Source organism: Ursus maritimus, unplaced genomic scaffold, assembly GCF_017311325.1.
Source record: "Ursus maritimus isolate PB19 unplaced genomic scaffold, ASM1731132v1 scaffold_12, whole genome shotgun sequence".
NCBI lineage: Eukaryota > Metazoa > Chordata > Mammalia > Carnivora > Ursidae > Ursus > Ursus maritimus.
Window position 1 is genome coordinate 31,997,205 of NW_024423564.1, and position 27,828 is coordinate 32,025,032.

At 40.6% G+C, this 27,828-nt stretch overlaps 1 long non-coding RNA gene across 2 annotated transcripts in view; it reads left to right on the forward strand.

Moving 5' to 3' along the window:
• LOC103662930 overlaps nt 1–25,581 on the forward strand; it is an 82,975-nt gene extending 57,394 nt beyond the window's left edge. Inside the window, exon 3 of one of the 2 annotated variants that reach the window (XR_568597.1) lies at nt 25,277–25,581. This is a non-coding gene — a long non-coding RNA (uncharacterized LOC103662930). Of the gene's footprint in view, nt 1–16,429; nt 17,929–25,276 lie in introns of those variants that run through there. The other variant, XR_568598.1, reaches the window with a different exon arrangement.
• Nucleotides 25,582–27,828: the final 2,247 nt, after the last annotated feature.

Below are 27,828 nucleotides of genomic sequence, written 5' to 3' on the forward strand. Positions count from 1 at the left end.
ATTTTCTTGGTAGGAAATTTTTAATCTGTTTTAATTTTTTAAATTAATTGTTTAAGGACTATATATGTTTCTTCTTTGTTTTTCTTTTTCCTTGACTCAAATTTTATTGTATTTTCCTGGGAACATATCCTTTTCATAAATGTTATCAAATTTATTGGCAGAAAGTGGTTCACATTAATCTTTTATTCTTTTAAATCTCCATAACTTTTGTTGTAATGGCCCCCTTAACTTCCAAATATTAAAATGTTTTACAGTTGTCTGGTTAATCTTGTCTTAGTTTTATGACTTTTATTAATCTCTTTGAACAACGAATCTTAAATTTTGTTGAATTTCTCTACGTTTGTTTTCTATTTCATTATTTTCTGCTTTTATCTATTTCTTCTCTCCTTTCTTCCATTTTCTTAGGGTTTGTTCTGTGCTTTTTTATATCTCTAAAGCTTAGATATATAGCTTATTAATTTTGAAAGGATTTCTGTTTTTCTAATTGTTAGCATTTTTAAGGCTATAATTTTTCCTCTAATGACCACATTAGCTGCATTTCTTGTTTTGATATTGATTACATTTGGTATTTTTATTATTATTCTGTACTAAGTATTTTCTAATTTCTATTATGATTTATTCCTTGACTCATTATTTATTTAGAAATATTTTTAATATTTTCGAGTCTTGCTTTATGGTATAGTGGGTGGTCAATTTCAAATTCAATTGTTAGATGTTTTATACAAGTATTTTAGTGTGTTATATATGGTTTTCAAATTTATATTCTCACTCATTTTTGTGTGCTCAGTTTAGCAATTGTTGAAACACTTGTATTAAATATCCCCCAATGAAAGTATATTTATCATTTTCTTTATGTAGTTCTTTCTATTTTTGATATATATACTCTTAGGCTGTATTAATACTAATAAACACATTTAGAACTTGATATCTTCCAGGTATGTTTAACATTTTCTTTTTTCTTTTTTTTTTTTTTAAGATTTTATTTATTTATTTAACAGAGATAGCCAGTGAGAGAGGGAACACAAGCAGGGGGAGTGGGAGAGGAAGAAGCAGGCTCATAGTGGAGGAGCCTGATGTGGGGCTCGATCCCATACCACCGGGATCACGCCCTGAGCCGAAGGCAGGCACTTAACTGCTGTGCCACCCAGGTGCCCCTACATTTTCAAATTATATAATAACCTTTTTAGTATCTAGTAATGCTCTTGGTATTGAAGTCTATTTTGAATTATTTGAATTACCTCATTACTGCAATATACCAATTCTTTTTTGTATTTTTTCTTTTTTATCCTTGTATTTTAAGCATTTTTTAGTCTTATATTTTAAATATTTTTCTTGTAAATAGCATATATGTGGTTTTTTTTTTTTAATTCCTTCATCCAATATTTGTCTTTTATTCCCAACATTTGTCTTCTAACTGGAATGTTTCATTCATTTCAATGTATTGTGGCTACCAGTATATTGAGATTAATTTCTCTATTTTATTTTATACTGTTTGTCCAGTTTTATATATGATAGAATTTTATCTGGGGAAATGCCTTGAGACTTAGTTTCAAGGGGCTTACCTCTATAGAGGATATTTACTGCCAATTTGGAACTTCCAAATCAGAATATCTTTTGACATGATTTTTGGATCTGAATTTTTTTTCCCTTTGGTAAGATAGGTAGTATAAATATATAGGCTACAACCTTGAGTGAGAGCTGGCTTATGAATTAACAGGAGAAAATTTTCCCTCTACCCAGACATAAGTTTCTCTGTTGCTCCCCTGTAAGACAAGTTTTCTTCACCTTCACCCAATTCCCTATAGGTGAAGACCTTTGTGATCTTGGCTTTATGTGGTGTTGGGCTATCAGAATCCCCAAGTTAGTTGGTGTCTATGATTTGTTTCCTGTCTCAGATTCATCAAGGCTGAATTTCAGATCCCCAAAGAATAACAGTTGCCTCTCAAGTTATTTGGGTTTTGCTTGTTTTTATTTTGGGTTTTATAAAAGGTTTCAAAAAAACCCTTACTCCTATGGATTCACTTATGTTTGGCCCCTGAGGATTTCCTCTACCTTCTTGCCTACTCAGTTAAACATTTAAAAAACTTAGCGTATGTTTATATAGAATTTTTTATAGCTAGATAAGTGTTTAAGATATCTAATCACACATATTCTGAATATAGAAGTGCTTTCTCAGCCTTTTCTTAAGCACTTATATTAATTTTGAATAAATAATATATCAAATTCATCAAATCATAAAATTTTAGTTCTAATTCATGATAGAACTACCCAAGAGGGTAGTAGATGGGGGGGTAGGGTTTCATAGACTTTGAGATCAAAAAGAATCTGTTGTAAGTTTATTAGCCTGCATATATCCAGTGCTGGAAGTGAGAAACATTAGTCAACCTGAAAAATGAAGGTGGAAGCCAGATATTCACCCATGTGTTCATCCAGTCAGCAGACAGGCATTCTGCACTTGCTGTAGGCCAGAAACTAGGTTGTGTGCCAAGGGTGTAGTTGGGGATAAAACACATAGGATTCTTGCCCTCTCAGAGCTTACTGTCTGTGTGAAAGTAGTCTGAAGGTGCATACAACAAGCTAAAGTGGTCTGAGTGGAGAAAAACCGAAGTATGAACAAGAGTTGGTGGGAGCAAATAGGAAAGCTGTAGACTATAGGAGGGGTGACTGTTCAGGCAAAAGAAGGTTAAGAAATTAGTCTAGGAAATATCAATCTTGCATATGGCAGTGACATTCCATGTATAGACCTACATTCTTCAGGGGCAAGTAAGATCTCTTAATAAGACCATGATGTCTAGATAAGGATGAGCATTTAGGGAAATGCCTTTACCAGATCTGCAGAATTTAAAAATATTTATAATAGGATTTTTGCATCTACCGTGTATCCAAATTATAATTGATGAAGTATTGTGAAATAGTAATGAATGAGCTACAGCTAAAATCCCAGGTGTCACTTTTGTTTGAGGTAGACAAGAAGTCTTACATTGACTTTGAATCTTATGTAGGTGTTACACCTCTCTGATCCTTGGTCACTTTTTGGATGTCAGAGATGTCCTTTTTTTTTTTTTTTTTTCACATTTTATGCTGCCAGAACTGTAATCCAATAACAATTTTCCCGGTAAGTGCTTCTCACGTGCCACTAGGGAGCAATAGCTTTGCCGCACTGCACTTAAAAGAGTTTAAACTAAAAAGACACAAATTTCACTTTCTTATCTACTGTGGTTGTGAATATGCTAAGAAAATAATATTTTAAATTATTGAATTTACACTCCTATGAGACATCAACATAATTGCACAAAGGGCACCTTTAATTTTTTTTATGTACTTACTTATTAATAAAGAAGAACTTTCTATTCATACACCAAAAGATTGGTCCAGTGGAACAAAACAATAATGCAATGAAACCTCTAGTTCATTAAATTGGAATGCTGAGATTGAATTACTAATTTATGTTGTTTTTAATTTCATGTTATAAATTATACTATTTTAAAATATGGGAGGAAACTGTTCCCTTGGAGTCTGCTTACTTCCAACTCTGGCTAGGAAAGTTTTATTTGTCCCCGGGGAACTGCGGAGTAGGGGGATTCACTGAAACAGTGCGGTTTCACAGGAGCGTACCATGAAACATTCATAGACACAGCCCTGCAGTACAGGAGGCTTAATAAACATAGCCAATCACTGAAAAATATCACATGGCGTTCTAAGGCTTTTGAAAGGCATTTTCAAAAGGAAAAAGGTTGATTTTGACTTCAGAGGTGTGCCAGATATGTTTGCATCGAGAGCGAGCACACTCTGAGATGAGGGTATGTCAACGATTGGCATGGGATCAGCCCTTGGAAGGGAGAGAAAGGAAGGAAGCAGAACTGGGGTAGAGGGAGAGGTTGGGCTGTAATACAGTCTCAAACAAGGCCTCAGCCAAGCCCCTGAGAACTCTGAACCAGGCAGACGGTCAGAGTTGGGTGAGGAAACCATCTTTTTACCTCTGGGTGGACTAGGCCTTGGATGCAGACTGACCCTGGGAGTGGGCATGACCTGGGGCGAGGTGGATCTCCACATCAAGAGTGTCAGAGGAGGGCCGCTGCTGAGAGCTGTCTGCTGGCAGGGCTGGCAGCACTCCCAGCATCGGGGAAATAAGTCCTTCGATCCTAAACATAGATTCGGGAGGTGTATCGTAGGATCCACTATTAAAAAGAATTTAAATAAAATCAGACAAATGTCCAATAGGTAACGAAGGACAAATATCTGACTTGGGAGATTTTAGTCCATTAAACATTATCTTCATTCATTTAGCAGCCATGCCTTTAGTATGTATTATGTGCAAACATTTTACCAGACATTGTGGAAACACCATGGAAAGAAATCAATCATGGAGGAAGAGGACTCTCTGAGCATCTAGCATAGGTCGAGCATTTTATAGAGATTTTTCCTCCAATCCTTGCAAAACGCATATGAGATCGCTATTGATTCCGATGAAGAAACTGAGATTTTTGTGAGCGATATAAATTTGTTCAAGGGCACATAGGAAGTAGACAGTGGAGCAGGGTTGCAGCCTGTTCTGCCCAAGCCCTAAGCTCATGCCCTTTCTCCTGCAGAGCACTGTGCTGCCACCAGGGCGGCTGGGCAGCCAGGACACAGGCAAATTAAGCTGCCACGTTCCGTGCACAGGCGAAGCGTTGAGAGACACAGAAGAAGAAGTGACTAATTATCCCTGAAAGACTGATGATTGGAGTGACCTGGCAAACTGAGTCGGGATCCCCACCAGATTGGAATAACGGGGACAAAAACGTGACAAATCAAAGGAGATGCATGACAATTAGAGACATAAATACGATGAGAGACATAATAATGAGAGATGTAATGAATCCACGCAGGATTCGTCATAATCTCTCTGAAGCTAAACCACATCATGCTTCAAACTCTCACTCTGTACTTCAGTCCTTCAGGAGTCAGCTCACATCCTTCATGTGGCACAGGGCCTAAGGCCATTAGCATGATCCCATCCTCACTTCCCTTGTAGGCCCCAGCTCTTGACTTGACACACCAGCCAGGCTGAACCACTACCAGTTCACTCAGCCCTTGCTCTGTGTGTCTCTTCACTGGGTCTCTGTCACTGTCCTTCTCTACTTCTATTTCTCTCTCAGACTCTCTTACCCTCTCTGTGTGTTTGTGTGTTTGTCCTCTGTCACTCAGGACACTCTCCACCTCGGGACCCTCTCCACCTCACTGCCTCTCGCCTGGATATTCCAGGTGTCTGCTCAAATGTCACCCTGGGAAACCCACTCTGGGGTGGTGCCCTCCTCCATGCCCCACAGCACCCCGTGTCCATCTACCCCATCACAGTGTCCCTCACACTTTGTTGAAATAGCCTCTTCCTAAGAGTGTCTGCTCCTCACTAGACTGTTAGCAACGTGAGGAAAGGGACCACGTCATAGTTACACTCTATCACTTGCCCTAAGCACAGTGCACAGTACATCTTCATCATGTTACATAGAAGGGAGGGAGGGAGGGAGGGAGGGAGGAAGGGAGGGAGGGAGGGAGGAAGGAAGGAAGGAAGGAAGGAAGGAAGGAAGGAAGGAAGGAAGGGAGGAAGTTGGTCAGACACGTGGGCCAACAGTGAACTGAGAATTATATCTGGCAATTCAGATTTTTAAAACATCTCTTATAAGAGGGTATTGTAAGGTTTATTAACAGCTTTTGAATGACAAAAAAAAGAAGAAATTTAGAACATTCTAATTTCAGAATGTTTTCATGTCAATACTAAAATGTGTCCCTTAGACTAGAACATGTTTGGCAGTAATTTTGAGAGAAAAAACTAAAAAGGTTTAATATCTTAGGTTTTTTGTAATGTCTGTACTGTATGTTCCTGACATTTGCTATCTTAGCTCCTTTGGAGTTTCCCTAATAAAAACATATTTTTTAAGGCCATTTTTGTTTGTTTTGCATTTTCTTTTCTTTGTCATTCAAATTCACTCTCCTCCGTACAATTTCGTAAACTTTCAATCATAAAATTATCATATGCTTATTATAGAAATTTCAGGAACTACAGAAATGGAGAAGAATAAAACTCACCTAAAGGGTACTATGAAGAAATTTCAATTATAAATTTCCCCCCCTTCTATTTCTTCTCCTTTTTCTTTATCACATAATTGAGCTATGCATTAAATTTTATTTTTTTAAAAGATTTATTTATTTGAGAGAGAGGAAGTGCAGGGGGTGGTCAGGGGAAGAGGGAGAAGGTATCTTCAAGCAGACTCTGCTCTGAGTGTGGAGCCCAATGTGGGGCTTGATCTCACGACCCCAAGATCATGACCTGAGCGGAAATCAAGAGTCAGCACCCAATCAACTGAGCCACTCAGGCACCCCAACATTCAAATTTATAGCCTCTTTTTTCCCTCCACAAAGCATAATATAAACTTCTCCACAAGTCATTAAAAATCCCTCAAAAAAGCATTTTTGATTGGTGTGAGATATTTAATTATACAAGCACATCTTAATCTACTTAATGATTCTTTTGTTTTGGGACATTTAGTTTCTATTTTTGTTGTTGTTGTTATAAAACTGTAACCAAAAAATAAATTAGCAGTGAGACTTGACATAGCTTGGAAGTGCCTCGTATTTGGAGGGATGATGTTAGTCATACCAGTCCTCTCCATTTTAGCTAGTTATTTGGGCTACTATTAATTTTAAAAACCTCAATTTACTATCCTAAAACTAAATTCCACTAAAGGAAATTATGAGACTAATCTGGTATCCCTTAGAAGAAGAAGAATTTATCCACATTTATTTATTCACTCATCACACGTTATTAATCGCTGTTCTGTGGTTTAGGTCTAAAAACTGTAGAAGCCGTCAGAAAGAGGCCATCTGAGAGCTTATGGTTTTCTGTGGCAACCAGTCAGGCACACATATAACACTGATGGAAGACTTGTGGGATCAGAGTGGTAAGAACTCAGACAATTAATATTATAGAATTTCTGGAGGGAGAGATCTTTTCTATTGGGGTCTCATAGAAAGCCCTAAGGTAATGACAACATTCCGGGGTAATTTGCTTGTCGTTTGTTTATGGATGGACGTATGTATTTACAGATGTCAAAACATAAAATAGAGTTATGATTTTGTTCAAAATTCTTATGAGCCAATTTAAAAGCTGTAATCAAATAATAGGTAGTGATATTTGTACAAAACTACTGTTCAAAAAATACATTTGAGTTCTAAAGATCAGCAGAAAAGTAAATTGTAAAAGCAATTGTGACTTGAAGATATCTACAATCAGATATCTTGTTTTACAAGATATGTAATGTTTTGCAATATTGATCTCTCTACCTTGTTTAATTTCTGAAAAAAATGGTAGATTTTTTATGCACTTTTTAAAAATTCTTCTCCATTAAGCTCTAAAGAAAATGCATTTCTCCTAGAAGAAAAATTATGTTCTCCTGCTATAGCGAATGTTTGTAGTTGGCCTGCCCTCGTTGAAGCCTCCCATAGGTAGCATAATCTGGCTGTGCCCTGTGCATGTCTTAATTTCAGGTGAGGGTCTCCTTTTTCTCACTTGCCTTAAGGCCCAACGCATTATATGGTTATGGAATTAGAAGGAAGTGTCCATTACTGTACATCCTTCCTCCAAGCATGCCTTGGCTTTATTTCTGGAGGTCATGCTCTTAGCACACACTAATTTGCCTGTTGTATATCATGCCTAGCCATGCTTCCAGATATGTGGGTTCTCTTCAGGATGATGGTCTAACACTGTGAGCCCTGAATATTTCCGAAGGTTCAAAGAGCATCCCAAGTCAGAATGCCAGTGTGAACTCAAGGTTTAAGGCACTTTTAAGGGATTACCTTTTCATGCCTTGTTAGCTAGAAGACCCTTGGAGATTGTTTCCATAAAATGACACATACAGATGCAAAGAAGATGCCAAGGATCAAATAAGAACCAGATTTTTAAATATTACAGTGTGTTCTTTTTCACTATCCTTTTGGCTCTGTTATTTTCTGCTAGCATGGCGGGGGGAAGTAGGATACATGCTAATATGTTTTATATGTATCTCTCTGGCACATATAATTTTGAAAGGAGTCTTCTCACTCAAAACACATTTTTTTCCTAATAGAATTCTGTTCAGGAAGAAAGACCTAGATCGAAAGCTGTACCTCTGTGGTAAGAAACCCAGCTGTTCGTCTTGCCATGATTTGTTCAAAGATGAGCTCTGATGATGGGAAACAAATGATTTATAACCCATGAGTTCACATATGAAAGGCATTGCACTCCGAGTAAGTAATTGGCTGTTGGTCCAGGAGAGCTAATGTTCTAAATCTGTGAGCATTGTTCATACAGTGTTAATACTCGAGGTCATCATTAGGCAGATAGCCAGTCAAGTCACACACTTCTGTCCCATGCTTGAAGAATAGACTTCAAGGTTTTTCTATTCTTGACCTCCATTTCTTTTCTATAGCCATAATTTCCACCAAAATATACCGTTTCTTGGCTTTACTATCTTCTTATACTTTTCTAATTGGGTGTTTCCCATAGCTGTGCATAAGTGGTTTAATTGCTCTCACCAGCTCCCCTCAGAACTCTGAACAGATTCATCCTCACCCATTTGTGGCTTCCAAGAGCTAACGACGCATCTGGAAGATGTAGCTTACAGCGAGGAACAGGCCATAAACAGAGCCTGGATGGGTGGCAGGGCAAGGAGGAAGGGAGCGCCATCTTTCCAAAGCAAAATTCTGGTTTTCCGCACCCTGTGTTGGACTTGCAGAAGTAAAGTAGTTGCTCACAGGTGAAAGAACTATGATAATTATTCCTAAACGTGAGAATTTCCTCATAGGTACATTAATCATATTTAACATTTATGAAAATCATGGAGAATTACATGAGATTTACAAAATACATGGTCAGCATTTCACTAATTTACATATACATGGCACACACAGCCAAAATATTTGTAAGAAATAGGTATTTAAACCTGAGCAGTGAGGATATTTGGGGGCCGTAGTGAGAGGAAAGGTTTAGTGTTTCCTGGGGTGAAAAGGTTTTGTTTTTTTTTTTTTTCTTCTGGCTTTGCTTTTAAGCTTGTAACTTGCCTTTGTTTACCCGCCGTTCTCCTCCATAAAGTGGAAATAGATTTTCATGAAGAGGCTTTGAGAAATAGGTTAAATAGGGTAACAGGTTACTACAGGTTTCTAGAAGAACGTGATATGCCCCCCAGCCTCTTACATTTGATTTAAAGCGATCTGTTCCCCCCTGAGTAATTGACTGCTTTAGACCAGGAGAAAACAATGGTGTTTATGCTGATGTGAGCGCTCGTTCCCCTTCTACGGGAAACTCATGGGTCAGCCGCAGTCCCAAACACCAGAGAAATTAACACGGAGACACCTTCAGAGGAAATTGGACATGAAATGTTATGAAACATGCCACATCCCCTTTCAAGCTGTGGTGGTGGGTTCCACAAGACTTATGATTTGAAAATCCAAGGATACACTCAATTATAAAGATATAAAACACATTAGTTTTGATAGAAGAACTCTGAAATCTGCGGTTCTCTTCATTGGCACTCTTCCCCACGCTGTGCTGGGCAGAACATGTGCAGTACTATTCTGAGTTTTCCGGAAGTGAAACAACTTTATGGAAATCATATGCAAAATGTTTCTCAAGTTTTTTTGCAGTTTACTTTTTTATGAGTCTGTTAAAAATTTAAGAGAAGCCTTGTTGACATTTTGTATGCTTATTTTTCTTTCAAAGGAAAATGGAGGATTTTTAAATTTTCATATCTAAGATGATAAAAGGTGAAATAACATCATAACTCTTATCTTGTTCAATTTGATATTTGGTTGTTTTATTTTCTTTTATGAGTTTTATTCATCTTGTAACCAGTCTTGTATGTCTTATATTAAAAAAAAAAAAAAAAGGTTTATTTCCCTCGTTCTGTTTTGAGGAATCTGCCTGGAGCTGTAGGATCCAGGTAGAAAAACGATCGTGAGGTTCAAACTCTTAAAATACTACCTTTGAAAAAATGTTAATAAATAATATAAATATTTTAAATATTATCATTTCAGCACTTTTAAGTATGCCAACAAGTGATTCTGGTGAATACTTCGTCCTCTGAGAAAACTAAGAAAAAGAACATATTGTCGTCTTGAATGTATTTGAATATCACAATCATATTGTTTCCCTCCGAATGTGCTTATGAAATGGAATATTTTTAGTGGAAAGATATGGCTCCAGCCATCTATTACTTTATATAATGTTTTATTCATCCAACTGACACTAAGATTTTTATAGTTCTCCAAATAGTTTACCGATCCAAGCACTTCTTTGGCCATCAGAGTCCCTTTGTGATCTCTTAAGAGAGAAACGTTATGACATTTGTAGATACAGCAATTCATTAGGTTTAACACAACTCTTAGTTCGTTAATTAAATATTGACTTGAGCCTCCAGGTTCTACTTCGGGTGAAAGTGAGCTTTAGCAGCAACTGGTTGTGCCGATTCATTGCAGTTATTCAACCGACGTGTGTTGAGTGTGTCCTCTGTGCAAAGCGACACTTCGGTGCTGTGTGTCTACGTGGAGGTGTGGTGGGAGAAGGATGCAAAGATGAAAAGCATCCAAGTTTTATTTATTTTTATTATTATGACAAAGATAAGAATTAGAAAGCTATCGAAAAAAGCTGATGAGCTCTTTCGCAATAAGCAAGCATGAAGCAGCTGTGGGAGGAGGAGACGGAATGGTGGCATTTTTCAAAATGGGCATTTGGCATTACAGATTGATGCGCGAAAAATAAAAACAAGGATAAACTATTAATTCAACAAATTATTATTATAGCTATTTTTATGGGGTGATCTTGCTCTGCTTTTGGATTAAGCCGCAAATTTCAGTCACTCATTAGCATTCCTTCTTTGAAATGACTTTAATATGGTTGTATATTAATTCGATTGCTACGAGTTTCCTGAAATAGAAGATTGACTTGACCTGTGGCTGGTGCTCGAGAGATCGCATCCTGTGTCACATCAGCAAATTAGCACTGAGTTTAACCCTTATATAGTAAAGCCCAGCACGGGCAAAACAACAGCATGGCTATTTTTCATTAACTATGGTACCACATAGGGGTTATATAACTGGGAGCATAACTTTGCAAAGTTTATAAACATAACAGAGAACATTCTCACGGGTGTCCTAGGCCAGGCCTCATGCGTCGCTCCTTGAGGTCACCCAGAGTTCCCGCTCCAGACACAGCTCACCCTTCAGTTGCAAGGGGAGGCCGGCTGCCCACACGGGCTGTCCCAGCGCTCACCCCTCCAGCGATCCCACTCCGCAGCCCTGTGCTCCGGCCAGCCTGTCACCAGAGGAAGATTGATTGCCCCTTAGTAATGTTTCTCGTAAGTTTCACCAATCTGGGTCTTTTTCAGTCCCTGAGTTCTTAGCACTTGACCCCCGCAATGTGGCATTCCTCGAGGCCCTGGCCTGACGAGACCACAGAGTTCCTGAGAGAACCGGATTTTTAGCACTGCGGCCCTAAGAATCTGGGACTGAGAGGTCTGTGAACACCAGTAAGGGTGGGCACTCCCGGCCATGCGGTGCAGGACACTGCGGCTACCCCCCAACCCTCAGGGGAGGCTTCCAACGCTTCGGTGAAGTCCGCCGTGCCCAGACTTTCCTCATGGCGTGATCAGCCCAAGCTGTTCCTTAAGCAAGGCTCTCCTCGTCCTTCACCTCCCTCACTACGCAGACATGCAAGGACAGGATTTTAAGGCCATAAGAAAGAAAGGCCACTGGGGAGTTCTCAGAGATCAATGCTCCCAGAGCTCGGTGTTAAAATTCCAGATCCCAGACAACAGTCTTGGCCCCAACAATGTTTTGACGTTGTTATGATGTCATAAAATACCAAATATTATAGTTCAGTGGAGGTGTGGGTACGTCTGCACGTGCTTGTGCATGACAGACAGACAACCCCAGCCCTTTACAAGTGTGGGGCCAGTGGATAGGACCCACCATCCACCTCATGGGGTAATTGTGTCACATTAACTGCTACTCTTTGGCATTATATCTCAGGGTCATTATTCGAACCGTAGTAGATTCAAATGGCCAAATCGTGACTTGTGCTTTATAGAACTTTGCTGGATTTCCCCCTTATCCCATCTTTTTAAACTTATGGATCATGAGGAGTGGTTTCTCCCCCCTTCCATTTCTGTACCATGTTTCGAAACACATAAAATTATGTTTCTCTTTCAATTCTGTTTTCCCCTCTCAGCATGATTTTATAGACCTTTTTTTTTAAGATTTTTTTTTTAAAGATTTTATTTATTTATTTATTTATTTATTTGACAGAGAGAGACAGTGAGAGAGGGAACACAAGCAAGGGGAGCGTGAGAGGGAGAAGCAGGCTTCCCGCCGGGCAGGAAGCCCAGGACCCTGGGATCATGACCTGAGCCGAAGGCAGAGGCTTAATACCTGAGCCACCCAATTGGTGGCTATTGGTGCCCCAATAGACCATTTTTAAAAACACACACACAAATCACTCCCTCTACCTTTCTGTCCAAATGTAACTGAGCTGCAGACAGTCGTGTTTGGAGGAAGGGAGCGGCTTATTCCTCTGCCAGCCTCCACCCCGCCTTCAAAATGGGGAACTTTATTAAGAACTCACCCTGGGGGTGCCTGGGTGGGTCAGATGGTTAAGTGTCTGCCTTTGGCTCAGGTCATGGTCCGAGGGTCCTGGGATCCAGCCCTGCATCGGGCTCCTGCTCAGCGAGGAGCCTGCTTCTCCCTCTCCCTCTAATGTTCCTCCTGTTCCCCCTGCTTGTGCTCTCTCACTCTCTCTGTCAAATAAATAAATAAAATCTTTAAGAAAAAAAAAAATGAACTCACCCTGCCTGAGATCCTCTGGGAAAATTCCTTCCAAAAAGAATAGGGGACCGTGGGAGGCAAGGAACTGGGTAGAAGTCAGACTGGAGTTTGAATCCTGAATCTGGCATTTAATTGCTCGGTGGCCCTGGGCAAGTTACTTCTTCATGCTTCAGTTTCCTCATCAATAAAATGCAGGTCATAAGACTTACCTGACACAAGAATTTAGTGAATTAAGGTACGTCTAATACCTAGTAGTGGTTGGCATGCAGTAAGTGCTTAATAAGTAAGAGTGAGGGGCGCCTGGGTGGCTCAGTCATTAGCGGCTACCTTCAACTCAGGGCGTGATCCCAGGGTCCTGGGATCGAGTCCCCCGTTGGGCTCCTTGCTCCGCTGGAACCTGCTTCTTCCTCTCCCACTCCCCCTGCTTGTGTTCCCTCTCTCGCTGGCTGTCTTTCTCTGTCAAATAAATAAATAAAATCTTAAAAAAAAAATAAGTAGGAGTGAGGGTATGGGGGGCCATTCCTGACATAAAAGAGCTCCCCAGACTTAAACTCCCAGACAATGATATTGAACTACTATATAATGATGGTGCAGTGTCCATGTTTTACCGTTTTTTAAACAACATAAAGACCTTTGCTAACCTATCCGCTTAGGCTACTTACCACCTGTTCTTTCCTATGGCCCTGCCTGAAGTCCAGACTTGGTTAGGATGTGATCGAAGAAGTGACTTTGAGTCAAGACGCCTACTCTGCCACTCCCTGCCTCCGTTCACTGGCCCTGCTCCAAATTAGAATGGCATTAAAGAAACTCTCATTTGATTTTTATCTTCACACCTACCCAGACTCACATGAAAGCTCAAGTTACAGTCTCTCAATGTCGTGTAGACACGTAGACTCTAAGTAGAAAACTGGGACACATTTTATTTTTTATTGAAAGGATAGTTGATTGTCATGGAAATTAAGGAAAAGGTGATCAACTTTCCAGATACTTCTTTAGTGAATTTCCAAGTGACAGTTACTCCTTCTGATGGTCAATTCTGTAGCTGTTGCCCCAGAAGTACTGTGCCATGAGCTTAGAGCAAAATGAAAAGTCCAATTACAATGCAACTTTTGAAGGCCTACGTAGACAGAAAAGGCCACTTAGGAGCCGAAAAATCAGCATGAGTGCCTGTAAAAATAGGGTATACAGTTGTGTCTCTAGTGTCTTTCTTCTCATAACTTTTCATAACAGGAACTTGAACCAAACCATGATGCTAAAATAAAACCTCCACATTGAGGCAAAGTGGTTTTGGTTTTGGTTTTGGTTTTTTATACCTATGCCTCTGTATAAAATACCACAAGTAGTCATTTGGCAAAGCAGCGAGAGTCCTGGTTATAACACAGAGGCTAAGTGTATTCACTTATTCTTTGACTTGACAAGCACTTTTTTTTTTTTAAAGATTTTATTTATTCATTTGACAGAGAGAGACAGCCAGCGAGAGAGGGAACACAAGCAGGGGGAGTGGGAGAGGAAGAAGCAGGCTCATAGCGGAAGAGCCTGATGTGGGGCTCGATCCCACAACGCCGGGATCACGCCCTGAGCCAGAGGCAGACGCTTAACAACTGGGCCACCCAGGCGCCCCTTGACAAGCACTTTTGAGCACCTACTCCCTGCAAAGCATTGAGACAGTCCTCACGTACCCTGGTGAGAAAACAGGTCATGGTTCTTGCCTTCATGGCGCTAAGAGTTGAGGAGTCAGACAGTAAACCATGAGCAACCCAGTAAACATATGATGACGTAATATATACAGTGATCAGTGCGGCCGAGGAGATATGTGGACTCCCTCGGCAACATACGTAGGTCAGGTGTGCCAAGAAGGCCTCTCTGAGAAGGGGCTGCATCCATCCAGGACTGCAAAACGAACTTGGGGGAAGTCAGGGGCACCGAGCTCTGGGTAGAGGAGGAACCACAGGCTTTGACGCAGAACAGACTTGCTGTGTAAACAAACAGAAAGGAGGGAGATGGGGTACCTCGCAGATTTGCCTCCAAATCTTGGCTTTTCTCTGTATTATCTGAGCAGGTTATCTGGGGGGTAGTGAATATCACAGTTAGAAGTGTGAACCATAGAGTCAGGGGTAGAGGGTTCACTTGGCTTCACGACTTACCAGATGTGCGTCCTTCCATTTCTTAACCTCCCTGTTCCTTAATTTTCCCCTTTGTAAAATGAGGCTCAGAATACTTAGTTTCTTGGATCGTCGGGAGGATTACATAAGATTAAACGTAAACTTGTAGAGTAGGGCTTACGGTACAAGAAACATAAAAAGTGTTAATTATTCTAATAATGATAGTAATCATAATAATAATAAAACTTGCTGACCCCCAGAGGGTTAAAATGAGTATAATTCTAAAAATAAAGCCAACCTCATACTATTCTATAGATAGTAAAATTCTTAGCATATATTGCCTAACATATATCACTCAAAACTCTGGAAGCTATTACTACCGTTGTTTTTAAATTAGTAATAGTATTGACTCTAAGTTTCAACTAGTATCAAATCTATATGGTTTGTACATTGACTAAACCCAAAATATTCTTAGAACTGAGCTTTAGCCAACATTTCATTTGGTTCAAGTCCATATTCTATACATAAAGAAGCACATTTGTTATGCTCGAGTTTTCTATCTGTCTCAAGGCCTTCCTCACTTGTCTCCTGTAAATGCTGCCTTTACCACTCAAGGCCCTAGATGCGTAGCTAAACAGGCCTGTTAGTGTTTGTCGTGTCGCCTTATTAATATCTTTCCTTTTGGCCTCAGAAGACAACGAAAAGAACACAAAGTTAGCTACAGCTCGTCTCCGAACAGCTCACAATCTCCATCGCGCCAACGTGTGCTGCAAATAAGGAAGTAAAAGAGTCATTGGTGGGGGTAACGAGCTGAAGTTTTTATCACTGGCAGTCACCCGGTCTGGCCAGTTTTGTGGGAAATTCAGTAAGGTGTAGACGATGGATGATGGACGGAAGGAAGGAAGGAAGGAAGGAAGGAAGGAAGGAAGGAAGGAAGGAAAGAGGGAAGGAAGGAAGGAAGGAAGGAAGGAAGGAAGGAGGGAGGAATCAAGGGTGAAAAGGGTAGGGATAGACACACTGTACTAAAACATAGCCATGCACCCAGAGAGCTGTGGAATTATAAAAGCTCAAGACCTCTTGTGTGCAATGAAATAGAAACCAGTCCACATACCAAATGACAATCATGTAGCGGGTGTAACAGAAATATAGTACTCTCACCACTTTAGTCTTTGTTCTATTTCTGTTTGATTTCATTTTCATAAGAATCTGTGAGCAACCTTAAGGCTTGGTCTCTGCAATGCAAAAACAAATATAAATGAAACTGCAAAAGTCCCTGATTCTAAGATACACTTATCAGTTCTTTTTCCCATTAAGTGATGCAAGGGAACACCTACGATTCCTTCCCTTTGAATGCATGCATTCACTTTTTCATCAATGTGATGAAAAGAGCTCTGGAACTGAAGTCAGAAAACCCAGCCTGCCGCTGAGAACCTAGCAACTGTGATACCTTGAATGGGTGGCTTAAGCGCTCAAAATGTTTCTTTCCTTATTTACAGAGTGAGAAAGTTGAATGATAGGATCCCCAAGTTTCCTTCCATCCACGAAGATTTAAGCCTTCAATTGCAATCAGTTCCAGGAGTGCTCCCAGTAATTATGTCCCACGATGTGATGAAATGCGTATCTCTATGTACTGAATGAAGGCTAACTCTTGCAAATTGAAGGATGCAGTCGATGCGAGTCTTTTTGCAATAAACATCATTGTTTCATCAAACAGAAGTCAAACCCAAACCTCAACTTTCCAGTGAATGACTGCTGCCTCTCCATGAGTGCACGGACGCCTGGCGCACCTGTACACACCACCCCCAGGGAAGCATATGATTATGTCAGGATACAAGTCCCTTCAAGTGGGTCTAGGGCAGGGGTAATGAAATCGTCACCTCCACCTTTCACTACACTTGTCAAAGAACGATAGTTTAGAGTTTAGCTTCCTTTTTTTTTTTTTTTTTTTTGGTTTGTTTTCTTACTACCCTACTGGACTTATAATTATCTCTGTCATTCAAAGTGAAAAGCATGTAGAAAATAAAAACAAAATCACTCTTACACTAAAGCATTAAGCTTACACGAGGATCATTTTCACATTTTCTCCTTTAAGAATAACATGTAGATACTGAAAATGTTTACCTTCTGTTTTTTAACCCTCTTGCTGCTGGGGGTGGGTGGGTAGGATTTAATTAGTGTGCGGTTGAGTTCATTTAGTAAGAAATGCAGAGAAGTGGCAACAGCCGAACACTATTCTTTATCAATGCGGTGGGGAAGAAGAGGCTGTCTGCGGAGCATTCTTTTCCTACTTCGTAGCTCTCAAAGTAGCCAGTTAATTAGATTCCATGGTTACTGCTATTGTGATATCTGCTTATTTGAAGTGCAAAGATAATCATCAATTGTACACTCTTGACTACACTATTAATGGCTTTAATACCCACATTGTGTTTACATTTTGCATTGCAACGAACACTTAGCTATTGTGGTTTTTCACATGTAGTAATTCAGTGAATACTGTCTCCGTGTAATGCCCTCGCCACCTCATTCTGCAGTATTAAGTGTTGTTTTTCTAGTGAGGTCTTGAAATGTGGGGCATTATGTATGAGTTATGCTAATTTGTTAGGGCAATGAATACATTAATTTCATTAGTAAATGGCCTCAAAGCAATAATTACCAGTGTAGGTGTGTCAGAAGTGATCGTGTTCAGTTTTGCCAGTTAATTATTAAGATTTTGTTCTGAGGGACCCAGATTTGACATCCAGCTTCAATTTAGCCATAAATAAAACCCCGAAGTATGTAGGGATGAAGCAATGAAGCCAAGAACTCGTGTTGCGTGAGCGTACTTGCACTCTTTGTCCAGTTGTGACTGCCAATAAGATGCCAAAATAATTAGTGTCAGTGATATAAAGTTTCAGTATCGCCTTAAAAGCACGTTTTATTAAAAATAGCAATTATGCCTCCTTGATACCCTTTTTTGCCTCCCATAACTGGATTTTACATTATCCACAAAAACAGTGTGTGACTTGCTAAGATGAATTCCACTTAGAATTGTTGTCTACAATTCCTCTTTAAAGCTCAAATCGCCTTTTTTTTTAAATAAATGGAATTTTCCTCTAATGGATTAATTGGCTCCCTGAGCCTGCCATATTATTATACTACTTAAACCATTTGCTGCTAAGCAGTAATAATAGAGCCTATACTCCAATATTAATTTCCACAAAAATTTGACATTCTTTTTATAATCATACACCTGTTGGAACAATTTAATGCATCTCCATTTGCTAAAATGATGTGTAGAGGTCGTGTGAAACTGAGTAATCGCTTGGGCTGTTTATGGAATCTTGGAATGCTAAACTGTTCTCAGTGTCCTGGGCTTCTGCTCTAATGGGAAAATAATCGTCTCTACAATTTGGGGAGGAAAAGAATACAGTGGAGTTTGAGAAGCTGGCGACCCACACGTGTGGGTCACGTGAGACATCACAGGGTGAGGGACGAAGTAAACGCAGGATAGGTGGATAGAGGAGGAAGCCATTACAGGAGGAAAAAATGCAGGCAAAGTGCTGGCAGAAAGCGTACTGCTCTCAGGGTTTAATAAGTCCGAAAAAGCCTGAGTCATTTCTGCCAGTGATTGCCGATGAATCAACAAGCAGCAGTAATCCTAAACATAATAATGGCAACGATGAGAGTGGAGCTGGCCGGCGAGGAAACTGGTTCTCTTTTAGATTCTTCTCGTCTCGTAGGGAAATCACTGGTGCTTCTGTTCCCCGGTCTGATTTTCCACGCACTGACTCTGCCACTGCACCGTCTAGCTTCCACCTGCCTTTAGCTTTGGCCGTGTAATAAAATTTTGATTTTTTGATGTTTCTAGACTTCAGCCACAGCCTTGAAATCTGAACCTGGGCTTCCATGGGCAACCAACCATCCTGTCCTCAGGATTTAGAAAAGACAGATCTTGTTTTACTCTGAAGCCAGATTTCATTTACCTGGATGGACAGCCAATGTCGGACACTCTCAGTTTTCACAGATCACAGCAGTTTGGACAACGATCATATAGCCTGTGAATTTTGTGATGGTGGTCCTCAATGTTAAGGATTTGCTGAAAAAGATCTCTTCCTTCCACTTTAAGTTAATGAAGAAGTTCAAACTTAAGAAGTGATTCTGGTTTAGACTAGCAGAGTCTAGAATTTATTTAAGGATATTTAATTAACATGAATTTATCTTGAGCAGGATCATTGGTTGTGATCTTGACTTTTTAAACTATTGCCTACATTTGAAACACATTTGTAGACAGGAATTGCCATTTTTGTGAAATGTACAGAAGAAAAGGTAAGGTCAAGGAGCCCTCTTCTAACTGAAGACATTAAGTTAGGACAAAGCTTTACTTGCTCAATTAAAGGGAGAGCTTAGAGGCATTAAATTTGAGTTACAGGGTAGAGATTAAGAACTGAGGCCTCTGGGGCGCCTGGGTGGCGCAGTCATTAAGCGTCTGCCTTCGGCTCAGGGCGTGATCCCGGCCTTCTGGGATCGAGCCCCACATCAGGCTCCTCTGCTGGGAGCCTGCTTCTTCCTCTCCCACTCCCCCTGCTTGTGTTCCCTCTCTCGCTGGCTGTCTCTGTCAAATAAGTAAAATAAAATCTTTTTAAAAAAAATCTTAAAAAAAAGAAAAAAGAACTGAGGCCTCTGTATTACATAGTTCCGGAGTTGCCCATTCACATCATATTCTGAATGAAAGCCAACACCAGGAATTGTGCAGTACACAACCTGCGCAGCCATCTATAGCAACCCCATTAAGGACTCAGGCTAAGGAGTGAGAAGGATTGGGGTTTATCAAAGCATTGCCATTTACTCCCCGCATTACGATGAACCAATCGTATAATCTCCACGAGCCACAGACTTCTCATGTATAAAGAGCAATAATAAAGTATGACCTGTGTCACAGAAGTGTCATGAAGGTTTAATGAATTAATGCATGTCTGCAAGCCTGTCACATGGCAAGAACGCACCTAACATTAGTTATCATTATTATTACCAGTAGTATTGGTTTCTTTTTATTAAGTGGTAATGTCAAAGCTCTAAAAACAGGAGGCCTAAAGGGGACGGCATTCTACCTCTGCCCCGGCTCCCAGGGACAGTCCAGAAGCTAGCCCTTGGCTGATGCTAACTCAGCGGCAGAGTCTGAGGCTTCTGTGCCTTTCCTACTTAATGCCCCGCTACCGTGATCGCAAGTATTTCTCCGGCTCCCTAAATGTCCTTCTGTTGTTTGCCAGTAGCCTTTTTCTTTCTGTCTCGTGTTTTTTTCCTTGCTTCCCCCTTTCCTCACAGTGTCTCCACCACCCTCCGCTACGCTCTCTGCTCCCTCAGCTACAGGCGCGTCTGCAGGTGTCAGAGCCCCGCGCGCTCCTCTCCGTCTCCGTGTCCCGACCAGGGCACGTGAGCACTTAGACCTGAGCGCCACTGAGCACCCTGCACGTGAGTTTGAGGAGAACTAACCAAAAGAAATTAAACTCTACGTGTTATTCCCTGGCACCTCTTTCTTCTAGCCTGTCATAGGTACTTACACTGAGATTTTGGAGAGCTACCATGCACCAGCAATTGTGCTAAGCCTTTCCATAATTTCATTATTTAATAATCACTAACGTATAGGTATAAATATTACTGCTCCTTTAGGGATGGTAAAACCTAGACTTGGAGAGAGTTAGAGTTACTTGTCCAATCGCATTTAGCTGGTAAGTACTGAAATATTTACGTAAGCCCAGCTACGACTCCAAAGCCCATTCTCTCAACCACGACCTCTACTCCTCTTCTGCTACATTTATAGATTCTTACTGTTTGGGTCAAACACATCATTCAAACCTAAGCCTTGGAGCATTGCATAGCAGGAAAAATAAGGAGATTTATTACCAAAAATAAGGAGATTTATGACCATATTATTTCTATGCATGACCTATTTTTTACCTTCCTTCTTAGAATATTGACCTTAGTCGTCTTTTTTTTTTTTTTTTTTGAGTGGTCATATGATTAGTGCAAAAAACACCACAAACCTACAAGCTAACGACACAGCGACGACAGGGTTACCCATATAGTCGGGAGGCGTGCGTATCCATTACACGTTCGTCCTCGTCGGAGGGTGATCTTCTGCTCCAGGCAGGCCCTGTTTTTGTGGACCGAGGGACAGGGATGATGCCAGCAGGTAGATCCTGGACAACACCGAAAGTTCCATTCGGTTAACAGTGTTGCACTTAGGACCATAGCAAACGCCGTCCGGCAGCCACTTCATTCAGGGAGCTCAGCGCTTGCCAATACGTGGGCTCCGGGCTCCTGGGAGACCCCAGAATTAATATCAGAGAAGCTAAAACCAAGGATTATCTCGAATAGCATTATATTTCATACAGATACATTTATTATTTTTCAGTGTATTTTCAAAGACCGGCAGAGGAGGATGTGACTAATAATCCAGATTTTAAAGCACATACATAGCGGATCATGAGACTCTGTAACAAAATTAAATGGGTTTTTCCCGAAAGAAAAAGATGGAGGACCACTGGATAGCCGACTGTGGCCTCGAGAATGTTTAAATTGAAGCAGGACAGAAATAAGGGTAGCAAAGAGTATCGTGTATCTCTTTAATTAAAGAATTTGTACATCGACACCTCAGAGCCCTGAAACAAATGGTAGCCGCGTCCAGCCTCATGGGGGGAGAACAGGCTCAGGTCTGCAGAAAATGAGAAAAAAAAGAAAGGGGAGGAGCTGGTCTCTACCATCCATCCTCAGTGTCTGCTGCTGTCCCTGTTCTTTTCTTTACACTACCTTGAATTTAGTAAGAGAAAAGGTAAAATACCTCCAAAGCCAAGCCAAGTCACGTGAAAAGGAAAATGCCAGAAGTCTTTGTCTTCGTGCTTTACCTACACGTGCCCTTAGCAACACCTTGCTGTCTGTGGCGCTTTGTACGATACTCTTCAAAGATTCTAGCTGGAGAGAGCCGGGCGGAGCGACTAGGGTCCCGGGGAGGCCTCCTGCCTATCACACCCTGGACACAGAGCTCGGTTTCACAAGAGATACCCTTAACGTCCAGCCCAGAGAAAACATATTATCTCAGACGAATCAGCCTCCCAGCACCTTCCTCTCCTGGCCCCTCCCGGGTCACTGCCTTGTTCCGTCGTATTTGAAAACCGTCCCAACCCTGAAGCATTAGACATCCTGGGCAGCCAGGGCCTGCCTTAGCGCAGACCGTCTCCCCGGGTGCCAGGAGGAGAGCCCTCCGCCCTGCCCGGATGCCACACTCTCTTTGCAGAGATCTCGAAGCTGTCGAGGAGTCAGCTGACAGAGAGATCTCTGCCTGGTGGGAAACCTGCCCACTGGGAGGGCGGCGCCATTGTCCCTCTGGCTTACTACGCCCCGACGTTAAGCAGCCTTTTGCTAGTGGAGCTAGAGTATGAATCTAGAACTTGTTAAACAGTTTGTCTCTCTGCTTATTCCCTTGGATTTAGGTGAAATCTGAACTTCTGAATTTTAAATTAATATTTATGGCACAATTTAATACACATTTAGTAATGTAAAGAATCTGATTGAAAGATGTGGTTTGTGCATAAGCCCCACCAGAAACTCATTTACTAACAGAATCCAACCCTAAGTAAAATAAACAGCTTTGCTTTCTACTGACATTTTATAACTACCTTAAGGGAAAGGTGGAGAGGGGAATTGGGTTTCCATGTGGATTTAATTCAAGAACTTCCCGAGAAAGTGCTTGAAGGCAATACGGTAGTGAGCCAACTTTTTTTCTGTTAAGTCACAAAAAAATAGATTGTACCAAATAGAGGGGATCAACCACAGCTGCAAAGAGGAAATTTAGAATTATCATCATACCAGTATCAGAAGGTCCTTTATGTTTATAGCTTCATAAAAGTTCAGTTAGAGTAGTTGCTGCCAACTAATAAAAAAGTAATGAAAAATTTTGCAGATTTTTTGTGTAGACAGCAGTTACCTAATCCCCAAATCCTGATGAATTCATATATTCAAAATATTTAAAAGGCAAAATACACCCAAGAATTTATTTGTGATCTCTTTAAAGGCATAGGACTTATCCACATTAATAGATAAGAAACAACTATATTGTTTGGCTGTACATCAATATATGCTTGAAAATAAAGTCTGATTTCTTTATTGCCCAAACTTTTGAGAAACCATAATTAAGCAATGACACTCCAGGGTGGATGTTATTAGGTAAAAATGAAGGCCTTGTCCCTTTAATGCCCCTTGATGTGTGTTATTACCCAGGAACCCCTGGCTTCCGTGTCTTTTTGTGATTATAAAGGAGGTCTCTTTCACATTTTTTTTTTTTAATGAATTCTAACAAGAGGGCTTTGTATTTATTGTACTAACACATCCATCCATTTGGGGGAAAATAGTTCCTATTGGAAGGACGAAAGGAAGCAAACGAGAAGTGCTTGAAAATATTTTTTCTGCTATTTTTGGTGCTGAGTTTTTTTTCCCGTAGTGTATTTTTAATACGAAAGTGCAGACACCTTCTGTGTGTTTCATAAGTTTCTCCGTGTCCCCTTTCCTGTTCACATCACTCTCTGAGCCCTGCGCCATCGGCTGGCCTGCTCTGTCTAGTAAGCCTTAGCCTCCAACAGATTGCCCTTAACCTTTACTTTTCATTAGAGAGCACAAAGCGGGAGGCAGTGGGGGAGGAGGAGAATTAAAATTGGAGGTGTTTCAAGCGTCTGTACTACATTATGCCACTATATGAAAAAGTCGTATAGTTTGAAATGAAAAGTGAAGTATGGCGCTTGTGATCTGGCATTAAAATTCATTGCTGGGTAAAGCTCATAAAAATCTGTATATAAATGTTGCTGTTATTATTTATGAATAATAATTGTATGATAATGCTTCCTCTTTAGTTAATTATTTGTGTGGAGGCTTAAGTACACTTAGCTATTATTATTACTTATAAAATCTGGATGTTTGTTGAGTGCCATGTGCCAGTCACTGTCTTAACATACTTTACATACATTATCTCAGTTCATCTTCACAATAACTAATGTATATGCATAGACATCACATGTATTATACACACACGCACAGGCGCGCACACACACATACACACACACACACACGAGTTACAGTTGGTAACTGTCCTAAGTCATTGGGCTAGTGAGTAATGAGGAAAGATTCCTGCCTGCCCAGGTCAGGCAGATCAAGAGCCCAATATCTTAACTAGTTCACTCCATAAATCATTGCCATCCCGAGACCCATGTTAAATAAGTAAATAAAGAGTAGCCTTTTACAGCTGAAGAAATCAGGACTGAAAGAAAACAATTAACTTATAAATGTCACATAGTTATCCAGCAGTGGACCAAGGAGAGGGAAGTAGACGTTTCTGAATATGGCTCACTGCCTTGACCGCAAAACCACGTAGTCTGAACTCTTTTGATGATCCTTTCTTTGGGAGTGGTTATTAACATTGGAAAGCTTCAAGGACCATGATGGAAGCCCAGATTAACACCAATTGCATTTTTTTTTTATTAACAAAAATATAAGCTTACCCATGAGAGCTACTGCCTGGGAGGTATGAAAGAAATATCCAGAGAGAGGATCAAAATAAAACAAACTCAATTTAAAAGCACTCCTTTTGCCATAAATTCGGTGTGCTGGAGGTCAAATCAGACCCCTGTGTGCAAATGAAGTAGAGTATCTCACGCTTAACACAGATGTTTTACTCTCCTCTGACAACCACATTTTTGGTAACAGGATTCTATTATATAAGAAAGGGAAGTGCTACCAGCTTGGAGTTTTTGCAAATTTTCAGCTTTTGTACATTTTTTTTCTAGTGAGCATGTGAATCGAGTAGGAACAGAACAAACCACGCGCGTGCACACACACGCACACGCGCGCGCGCGCACACACACACACACACACACACACACTCCCCCAAACAGACAAAACATAAAAAGCTCTCCCGAGCACCACTCCTGGTCCCCACCCCGCAGCTTGTATCCCGTCCTGCTGAGATCGATTTCAGAAGGGCCAACCTCCTAAGTACCCTTCGACTGGCCCATTGTTCTGATTTTGCAGGCGTATCATTTTTCACTCAGCGCAGTTGCCAAGCACCGGCAAGATGCCCTGGTAAAAAACCCACGCCTCGCAATCTGCCGCCGTCGTCCTGCATGCCCCTTAGCCCCAGCCATTCGATCACCTCGCGTGGAACTGCCTGGAGCTGTTTGTTGAACTGCTTCATGTTACTCTTTGACTGAGAGAGAGACAAATGTTCCATATTATCTTTAATTTCCATAAAATTGTTTTAATCTTTGCTTTATAATAAATGTATAACGGTGCCCTCGGGGGATCTCTGTTTTGTATTATAGGTGTCTCCATTGGAGTTATGTGCGAGATAGAACTGCTCAGCGTTTGCCTTTCACCCAAAGGACTCGAAAGATACTTTGAAACAAAAGATTCCTCTGGGAATCATCCATAAGCATAAAATGGAAAATTTCCTTTCCCCCAGTATGCCTCCATTCCACCTCCCCATTCTGGAGACGTGATTATTAGCCAAATCAGATCAGGAACAGAAGCAGCAGGAGCTGAAAGATTCTTGCCCTTCTGACCGGCCCAGCTTTGGGTGTGACATTTATGTGTGGGTGTGTATCCATATAATTATAAATACAGAATACACAAATGGCATCGCAAGGTATAATTAATTAGCTAAACTAAAAGCCTTTGCCACTGTGTCAGTTTTAAACTTTTTAGCTCCAATGATTTTTTAATATACCAGCTTGACGATAAAGGAGAAGGGGAAAGGGGTGGGAACGGGGAAGATCCCGTGAATACATTTTTTGACATTTTGTTTATTATCATGTTATCTAGGCTAGTGGTAAATGGATGGACTTGTCAGCAGAAATCTCTCGGTGAAGTAAATAAAGAATCTTAATAGCAAGGACCATAGAACTAACGGCAAATTGCTCACAAAGAGATCTAATTTATTGGTTTCGTTTTCACTGAGATTCTGTTCTGGATTCCGGCTTTGCCAGAAGAAACAGCTGAATGATGACATGAACCCATGCGCAGAGAGAGTGCTCTATCTGTAGAAAACGGGAAAACGTGGAGGGAGTCTCTGCATGGCCTCACCCCACCTTCTTCTAAAAGTTAGCTTCCTTTTTACCGCCGTGGTATCTCCACAAAGCTAAAGTCTGGAAGGTCGCCTCCAGTTTTATTTTCTGGTCTCTCTTAATAAGCCCATGCTGCATTCATGAAAGGAAAATATTGAATGTGACCACACCAGTTATAATATTATGGCTATTTGGGTTTAAGCATAATAAAGATACCAACAAGGGCTCCTCAGTTATTAATATTTTTTTCAGGTTAAAAGGCAGCAATAAATCATAAAGAGCATTTCCAAGCAGGAGCACTTTTATAGAAAATTGCTTGCTATTTAAACAAAATATTTGCTCTTCATCTCAGGAAAATATGTGGAAGCTTCTGAACAAGGAGCTATTTTACCTCGTCTCTGCCTTCTATAATTAGCCCCCTCTTATTTGAAAAAAAAAATTTTTTTTATTTGCTTGCCCAGATCACAGCAAAATATAGGGCCCCAGTTTGCTTTGGCCAAATGAACAATTTTTTCATTAGCAGCCTATGTTTTTCCACAGAGTGTAGGGCACTCAATTGAAATATTTGCCCTTCTGTGTCCATTCTTCTGAAAGTCTGGAGACCTCTGTGTAGCTCTCTTTTGGGCATGAACCAAACAAGATAAACAGGCAGGGAGTTTCGGTCCAATAGACATGGTAGGAATTTCTCCCCACCCCTCGTCAGTATAAAATCTCCTTTACTTACGCACTTCGGAGAATACCTCTCCCATGAACTCTGAGCCCAGAGGTCTGCTCAGGATGGGGCCATTTATCTCCAAAAGTTGGCTTTGGGCGGGAGTCTGGAGGAGAAGGTCACCCAGATATTAACCTATCTTTCTTCACTCCTGGATTGGACTTGCTGGTTAGAAGGAAGCAACGGATATTTCAGACTATTGCCTGGTGCTCATTTGACCTTCTCCACTTCATCATCGTCTCTTAGAGAAGCCAACGGATTTGACTGACTACACCTTAGTCATCACATGGCTTATGATGGTTTATTGTTTATTCATTTACCCTGGAAAGAAAACGTAATCATGAATATCTGTTTAAATATTCCCTTCGGCCAAAAATAACCATGTCAGTGGCAGATGAGATCAGGACCATAGGTGAAAAACAAACGAACCCATCTTCTTCTAGGCCAACTGCAGCGCCAATTTCATATTCTGAGTTAAACGCGTTTTTTTTTTCTCTCTTGAAAATAAGTTCCTAAAAAGAGTTCCTGGCATTCCAAGTAATGATTGTAAATCTACCAAGTTAATTTATGAACCAATAAAGTCCTGTCAAGTCTCCTTCCCATCTTCTGGAAAACAGGTCTGCAGAGATGAAAAAAAAGCCCAGCTAGTTACTAAGGAAATATATTCTTGCTTCTCATATATTCCTCTTCAGCCTTGCTTCGGAGCTGGCTTCTGTGCACTGTGGAATATGGAAATCCCTACAAACTCAGAAAGTATTTGGGGTGATAATGGTCTACATTGTTAGATAGTAAGGCTTTAAGGAAATTAACAATAAATGCATCATTATTATATCCAAACTGCCATCAGATTACATTCAAAACTCTAAATGAAAAGCTGAGGCATTCGGTTCCTCAGACACAGAACATCAAATCAAGGCTGTTACCAGAAGACAGTATTTAAGATGGCCCCCCTCCCTTTTCTCCTCAGTAAACACCTTGTAAATTTGTCTGAAATTTTCAAATTTTGCATTAATTGAGGCTCCATTGCCTGTTCATTTGAGTTTTGGTGTGAAAATATATCAAATCTTAACACACAAAAAGCTGCTCTCTCAAGCCACAT